The 8,527-nt window shown below is 36.6% G+C and overlaps 1 long non-coding RNA gene across 1 annotated transcript; it reads right to left on the bottom strand.

Annotated features, from left to right (window-relative positions):
• Positions 1 to 714: 714 nt before the first annotated feature.
• On the bottom strand, positions 715 to 3,208 carry LOC113301248. The gene is made up of 2 exons (XR_003336138.1): positions 1,739 to 3,208; positions 715 to 1,528 (listed from the first exon to the last, which is right to left on the bottom strand). It is a non-coding gene; the product is annotated as an uncharacterized LOC113301248 (long non-coding RNA).
• Between the last annotated feature and the right edge of the window lie 5,319 nt (positions 3,209 to 8,527).

Below are 8,527 nucleotides of genomic sequence, written 5' to 3'. Positions count from 1 at the left end.
ACATTCATATTAGTAAAAAAAAACAATAATCCTGTGAAAACTTCAAAGTAGAATTAAAACAAAACTCAAATCATGTTAAGAACTAGGAATTCATATTCAATCAATAATAAAATTAGCCATACATGGAGTTCACAAAGAATAAAGAAAATAAACAGAGCAAAAACCAAAGTGTTGCGTGTGTAAAGGTGTGTGGAGGTGTGTAGAGGTGTCTAAAGGTGTAAAGGTGTGCAGAGAAAAGTACATAACTTCTCTATTTATAGGATTCAATTTTCTTGCAATCTTCTTAGAATTAGGATCCCTTTCCCCTTCAATTTCCAAGTCCTTGTCTTTGTAAAATTCCTCCACTTCTCTTCCAAATTCGAGCCCAATTCTTCATCCAGTTCCAAGTCTTCAAACCCATGAAAAAAAGTTCCATAAAAGTCTGTAATTTTTGGTTGCCGGAATCACTGGTTCCACCGGAATCCGGTCGAAAACGTTACCAGAAAATACTCCTCCGATAATGGAATATTTTGTTCAGGTGCCGTTATAGGTAACTAAGGCTGCACATGAGCAGGTACGACCCGGTTTTATGTTGGAACCGGTCCCTGTACCTGGTGTTGACCGGTACCTCATTTTGAGGACCGGTACCTGTACCTCATTTTGAGGACCGGTACCTGTACCTGTAAGACCGGTACCGGGTTTTTACCTATTACAATTATAATTATGTAATTAAAATTGCAGCTAACCAAATTTTTTTGTAATTCCATAGTTCTGGGTATCAGTTAACAAGCATTCATTCAATTATACAAACCAATGGAAGAAACATCAATCTTCTCCATGGTTTTTCTCGCCTAAAACTAAGTCAAAATCAATTCAAATCGTAATAACCAGTTCAAGCAATAGCTGCAGCTGCTTCGCTGCACCAACCCACTCATTCTACCTGCTCTAACAATCCATCCACCAACACCATTCTCTAAATACCAAAATCAGCACCATATGCAAGTCAAGTTCACCATTACCTCCAACTCCTTCTGTAACTTATTGCCTGCACAACAGTTGCATCTGACCCATTCACCTCTGTTGCTTCAATAACTCACAGCCAATACCACCAGTTATTATCTTGATGTCCTCCATTAACAACACAGCATCAACACCATTACCTACAACTCATTACACTTCAACTTCATTCTTTCATTCACTGCCTCATGGTCTTTCCTTGTAAAGCATACATTCACAAACCGTTTAAATCTCCATCACTGCAATAGAAACCAACCACCAGTGCCTATTTAATCCCTCCTTCAACAGCAACCTTCTTCATGTTCTCTTCTTCAAGTTCAGCTCAAACCCAACCCTCTTCTTCTGTAATTCGAGCAGTATACTACCACCAGTTACTTGTATCAGCAACTAACAGACCATCACCAATTCAAGTTCTCCAGCTCAAACTCTACCAGACCCATTTACACTTTCCAATTAATTTGTTTCCACCGGTTGCTGTCACGTCTTCACCAAATCAATATTTCAATGGAACACAATTACTTGCAATTAGTTTCTGAAATCAAACATAATTAAACATGCAATTAGTGGTAGTGTTGATGTTGTTGAACGACTAAAGAAAAAGACCCTAAATCAACAAATCTCATACCCATCTCAATGACAGACCAAATCGAAAAAAACCCTAATCAAACATGCAATTAGACAAAATTAAACATAACCCATATTGTATAATCGTAAGAGCATTGAGAAGATGCAATCGATTTACCTTAGTAGCTAGCAGTAGCAGATGAAAAACATAAGAACCCTAAACCAGATGAAGAAGAAGAACGTAGAAGAAGAGGTGAACAGAGAAGAAGAACAAAATAAGATGTAGAAATAAGAAGTAAAGAAGGATGGTGAGACTCTTCAGTAGAAGGGAAGAAGGCGATGGTGAGAATCGTGAGATTCTTCTTCGTAGTGAAGAAGAACTAAAACTGAAAGTGAAAATAAAAATAAAAATGAGAAGCAGATCGGAAATTTTCTTATAAACCTAGCCTAAAATGGATGGTTAAGATCAATCCATAAATTATAATCAACGACTCTTATTAACCGGGACTTTCAAGCCGGTACAGACCGGTACTTCTCCAAGAACCGTTCCCTGTATCCAGTCCTATACCGGTTCTCATATTCAGTCCCTGTACCGCCTACACCGGTTCCGGTCCGATTTTTCCGGTTCTAGTCCGGTACAGGGCCAAGTGACTGGTTCTTGTGCAGCCTTATAGGTAACGGTCTTTGTTAGCCAGATGAGTCAAAATTCAAGCTTCAGTCACTAAGTCAGCTCCCTGGTCAGCTAACCTAACTCGACTGACTGGGTCTTATTCAGCTGAATTATGGATGGATCGGTCATCAGGCTCACCCAAGAATCAAATCATCGCCAGTACGAGTTGACTCATTAGGAAAAATATCCGACCAAGTTTCGGCTGTTTATTGAGCATTTCTCAGGCCAAATTCTTCTCCCTCTATCATTCCTAACACATACATCTATTTATTTCAAGTCGTTGTTCCATGCTTCACTTCATTCAACAATAGGGCTTCACATCATCACCGGCTCTTCCTAATTCTCTGCCGGTAAATCAACAACAATAAAAAAAATCAATTCGTCACCAACCCATTTCTCTGTTCAATTTCTCCATCACAGCAAAACCTAATCAGCACCTCCATCTCTTTTCTCGATTAAACAGAAATCAATTCAAACCCCGTCTGCTCTGTGTTCAAACCCAAATCAATTTCAACCATCATCATCTCGATTCATCATTCTTCTGTTTACCACCAACAAAAGTAACTAACCCAGTAATTCTCGAATCCACCAGCAACTTCATTCTTCTTGTCCCCGGAAAAACCACAGCACCATATCTTCTTCCTCCATCTAACCCATCTCTGATTCCATTACAGCCGCACAATAACAACATCTCCCTAGGTTCAATTTCTGCCATTAACCCATCGTTTGATTCTTCATATCCGCGACCTAATTCTTCATTTTATCATACTCCTTCATAGATCGATACTTCATCATTTTCAGCAGGTTTCTTGTTAATTTCTCCTTCTTCTTTTGATAAATCATCCAAACTGAAGTTCGATTCATCATCTTCTCCCTGTCTTCAAATCTTCTCTCTATTTCTTGAATATCATATCACGTAAACAAAAACAGCAGCGCTGCTGCTTTTCTCAATTTCAGGTCTGAAATGATTGGGGAGAGAACGAATGTTTCTCGATTTAGGGTTTAGGTTATAATAGGGTAGGATTTAGACACCCACCAGGAACCACCCCAAACTGGGTGCTCTATAACAGATGGTCACCCCTTAACCTCAGCTGGCTATCTTTAACATTCTGTCAAAAGAGAGTTGCCCTTTAACCTTGGCTTAGCTCCCAATATTGTTGGCTTGTGAAATGATCTTTTTGCCCTTTCGGATCAATTTAGGATGATGTCTTCTTCTTTTCCTTCGTGTGACTCCAAGTACCTATAAAAATCAAAACGAGCATAAAATACATAATTTTACAAGAAAAATAGCAAAGAAAGCATAAACAATAGATAATAAAGAAGGTGCATTCTACACTTATCAGAGAGTTGCTCAAATGTTCATCATTCCATAGAAATGTATATATGAACCATTTGAAACAAAATCGGTTTGGTTTGTAATTGTACAAAATACTTATACAAGAACCAATTCATGAACATAATGCCACGGTTTGTAAAACTAGGTCACATACCTTAATACATTAAAGTTCCAGGGACTTTAGTTCGCAAACAAACCCGAGTTGATGAGTATGAAAATCACACTTTACCGATTTTAGAACTTGACCACCGTGTTCGGAAACCGAGTGCGCGAACAAGAGTTCCAAACTTTGGCTTTGTCCAGCCGTTCGCAAACGACGTACGAGAACAACAGTTCCAGACCTGGCCTTTGTCTAGCCGTTCGCAAACAAGGTACGCGTACAATAGTTCTGGACCTTTACAGGTAAACCAGTTCGCAAAGAAGGTTCACAAACAATATTTCCGGACCTGAACTAGACTTACACAGTTAGTATACAACCGGTAATATATCCAGACATGGTAGTCGTTCTAAAACTCTCATTCAATCATTGAAACATCCTTGGAAGACAACAATGGTAATGTTACACATACCACTAGATTCAAGTAATTTTCAAATGATTAATCAATCAATACGAAACTTCCCAAGTTGACATCAAATGATTGTCTCACACAAATCATATAAGATGTTCAAGGTAATCTTCACATGATCGTCTTTGAATTAATATTTAGTTTCCAACAAATAATTTGTCTCCAACTAAACTCGTCAAGTATACGATGAACTTAGCTAAATCTAAAAGCTTCCAACACATATTTTGAGAAATAGATATACGAGATAAACTCGGCTCGAAATATCAAATATGTACAATGTAAAAGTATATATAGTTATACGACTTAGTCTCATTAGAAGATAGAATAAAATAGACTTCTGAGTGATAGATAAGTTTTAGTCTCCATATAACTTTTGTTGATGAAGTTCCTCCAAGATTTTCAGTAGATTTTCTTCTTCAATTGGTGAACGCCGTGAAGTCTAAAGCTCAACTATGCACTTATATCCTAATCCGATACATAGCTATAAGTAGACTAGAAATCAAGTATATAGTTTTGATCAACTAAACTTGACAAACAAGCTTGAGATAGCAATGCTTGCGAGTTCGACCGAGAAGTGCTCTAACAATCTTCCCCTTTGTCAATTTTAGTGACAAAACTTTCAATACATATAGATTACAAAATAAATAAACTTTGTAGCTTCTGATCCATCATGCTTGATTTCCTTGGCTCTTCATCAAGAAAATAACATGAGCGACTTTGCTTTTAGGAGAAAATAAGGATTCTTTGGATGCGATTTGTTAATGTCCAAGATATCACCGATTAAACTAATCACAAGAGAAAACTTTATGATTAATTTAACCGGAAATCACTCAATGTAAGAAAACTTACAGATACATACAGTACTTTCACATAAAAGTGGATCAGGGAAAGATCAATACTGCAGAATTTTCTCAAAAAGTTCATTATATCTTTTATTAATATTTGCATAAAGACATATTAGACTTAACTTTTGAGCATATCCTTTGCAAAATTACCAAAACCTTGGATTTTCGACTTTATTATATCTACCAATATCCTTTGCAACAGTTACACCGTCTACTGTAACCATTGGAGGATCATAGCCATTAACAACACGAACCATGATTCAAAATCACGCGCTTGTAGAAATGCACGCATAGAAATTTCCCACCATAAGTAATTCGAGCCATCGAAGACTGGCGGTACGTTTATATAGATAACACTTCTGTCCATATAGTCAGATTGCTACAAACACAGACTTATGAGGTCTTAGTGTGTTTTCCTACTATGATACCAACTGAAAACGTGGGGGTATGACAACCACACTCAATATTTCGTTCGGAAATCTGTATGGACTAAACTCTAATATAATTCCGAGAGCACCAACTTAAAAGTGAGACTCAATCAAGAAAGATATCAAAGAGCTTTATTTCTTTCTCAATACAATCAGCAAATCGAACAGATAGATATACATGATCCTGATTGATATGAGAATAACTTGGACGGTACCAAAGACCAATGCCCAAGTGTCAATCAAGTTCAGTCCAACAAACAAGGTCGTATTTATCAACTGTGATTGAACTACGCATAACCTGTGATATTTCAATTATATAAAAAATATAATGCAGAAAAGAAATAACACAGACACCAGAAATTTTTTAAATGAGGAAACCGGAAATGCAAAAAAACAACGGGACCTAGTCCATCTTTGAACACCACACTGTATTAAACCGTTACAGACTCTATCCAAATACAAGTTAACTTCGGACAGGAAATTCAACTAATAATACGGTCTTATACTCCCGAAGAGCGGCCTTGAAAATTAGTCACCTCAGAATAACCTAACTGATTAGCATAAGAAGTTATTGCGGAATCACAAGAGTCCGAGACGAAGAAACTGTTATGATTACTTTTATATCTTACCTATCGGAGATAAATCTTGAGAAAATCTTAGAAAGAATAAACTCAATACGGTAGAAAAAGTAAGATCAGGATACGCAACTACAAAGAAAATAGTTGGACCTGGCTTCACGAATCCCAAGCAAAGTCTTTAAGTCGTTAAACCTAGTAATGGTGTTCACAAGAACTGGAAACCTAGGTTAAGAGAGAATTGACTCTAGTTTGCAACTAGGACACACGAAAGTGTCGGGATTAGGTTTCCCAGATGCTAGAGCTTCTCCTTATATAGTCTTTCAATTCATGGTTGCTTACAATCAAACCAAAGATAAGTTAGTAACAAGGCAATTAATATTCACCGTTAGATTAACTCTTGATTTAAATTCAAGCTTAGTTTGCTTAGAAAATAAGCAATCAATCTCCACCGTTAGATGGTTTAACTTGATACACACAAATGAAATATGCCTATATTTAGATATGGATGAACCGTATCTAAACGTCTATAAAAAGTTGTATCAATAACAGTTAACCGAAGTTAGCCATATGAACACTTTTAGCTTAGATATGTTCATCTAACACCTCTAGACTCAATCTGATAATCAACCAATCATGATATGGAAAGACGACGGTACCCAAATATACCTTAATCTAAACTTTTCCTACCTATAAGTCCTTTCTCCGAAAGTGATGTCTATGGACTGAGTCGAGACAATACAACTAATCGGTTCACACTTCCTGTGATCGTCTATGGATACGAGATCGAGACAATATAACAACGAAGTATGTTTACTTGATAAAAAGGTTCGGACTTAACCAAACACAATAGGATTACTTATCAAGTAAATAGGAATTAACGTTTACGTAATTTACTTTAAATTATAATAACAACAATTATAATTACGGAAAATAAAAGTAAATGACACAGCAAGATTTTGTTAACGAGGAAACCGCAAACGCAGAAAAACCCCGGGACCTTGTCCAAAATTGAATACCCTCGGGATTAAGCCGCTATACAAAATAAACCAACTTCGTATAGTTGAGACCAAGCAACTAAACCTATAGTTCACGTAGTTCCGTTTGTATTCTCATGCCTCCAACTTATGAATAAGTCACGTACTTGGAACAATTTATTTGGTTCGTATTCCAAACAGTAAAGGAACAACAAATATGTTTGGTAGCAACTCTCTTCACCAAGTGATACGAGTTCGGCAAAGGCTCTTATGTTTATCTCAATAAACTCCTTCGTCAGGTCCTTCGATCTATCTTATTCTCAATTACTGAAGTAATTGTTAAGATTTTACAATCAATACTTTTAATCACATAGAATTGTATTGATGTCGATCTACATAACCAATCAATCTAATCCATCACAAGGATAAACCAATTATAGTTGGATTCTCTTTTACCGAAACAAGTATTGCGCACACCAAAGATTATGAATCCTAAATCAGAAATCTTCAAACTCTTCTGTGTCTTCAAATCTTCTTAGATCTTCAATAAACACCTGCACACAATCAACTTGAATCTCTTGTGATCAATCACGCACAGAACGGAGTCTGTTAACAATGGATTATCACAAGACGTCTTTAGATCTACAAACAGTCTAAAGATCTCTGTCGAAACTTCGATCTAGTTTGAGGTGAATCTTATATCAAAAGAGAAGATTCTCAAGCATAAACAAACTAGGTGCAATCAAAGTTCAACCATCGTTAGTCAATCAAATCAATCGAAAACAAAAGATAAACCGCAATTATCTAGTTTTCCACCCACGGTACTAATAGAGCTTCTCAATCCCAAAGAAAACTTTAAACTGAGCGTCCATAAGAGATTTCGCCTGATTAGGTTACTCTCCTCTCTGAATAGGCGGCTTCACCAGTAGCAGCACAACATAGGTAGTTTGCTGTTACGAAGGATTAGTTTGCTCGAAATGCAAACTTTCATATTTACATACCAAGGAAGTTTGGACACCAAGGAATTTCCAAAACCGAAAATATTCTCAAGATATGCATTAAATCCCATAATCGGTTTCCATAATTCATGGAAATGCTCTGTCCAAAATAATGATCGAAAATCTCTTGGAAAATCTCCAACTAGTAAATGCACATTACTGAAAAGACGAGGGTACCTAAATATACCTCAATCTAAAACTTTTCCTACCTATAAGTCCTTTCTCCGCAAGTGATTGTCTATGGACTGAGTCGAGACAATGCAACTAATCGGTTCACACTTCGTGTGATCGTCTATGTATACGAGATCGAGATAATACAACAACGAAGTATGTTTACTTGATAAAAAGTTTCGGAGTTAACCAAACACAATAGGATTCACTTATGAAGTAAATAGGAATTAACGTTTGTGTGATTAACTTTAATTATAATAAAACAATTATAATGCGGAAAATAAAAGTAAATGACACAGCAAGATTTTGTTAACGAGGAAAACCACAAATGCTGGAAAAAACCCCAGGACTTGTCCAGAATTGAATACTCTTAGGATTAAGCCGATACACAAAATTAAACC

The sequence above is a fragment of the Papaver somniferum genome, chromosome 8, assembly GCF_003573695.1.
Source record: "Papaver somniferum cultivar HN1 chromosome 8, ASM357369v1, whole genome shotgun sequence".
NCBI lineage: Eukaryota > Viridiplantae > Streptophyta > Magnoliopsida > Ranunculales > Papaveraceae > Papaver > Papaver somniferum.
This window is presented reverse-complemented; position numbering and strand designations above follow the sequence as displayed.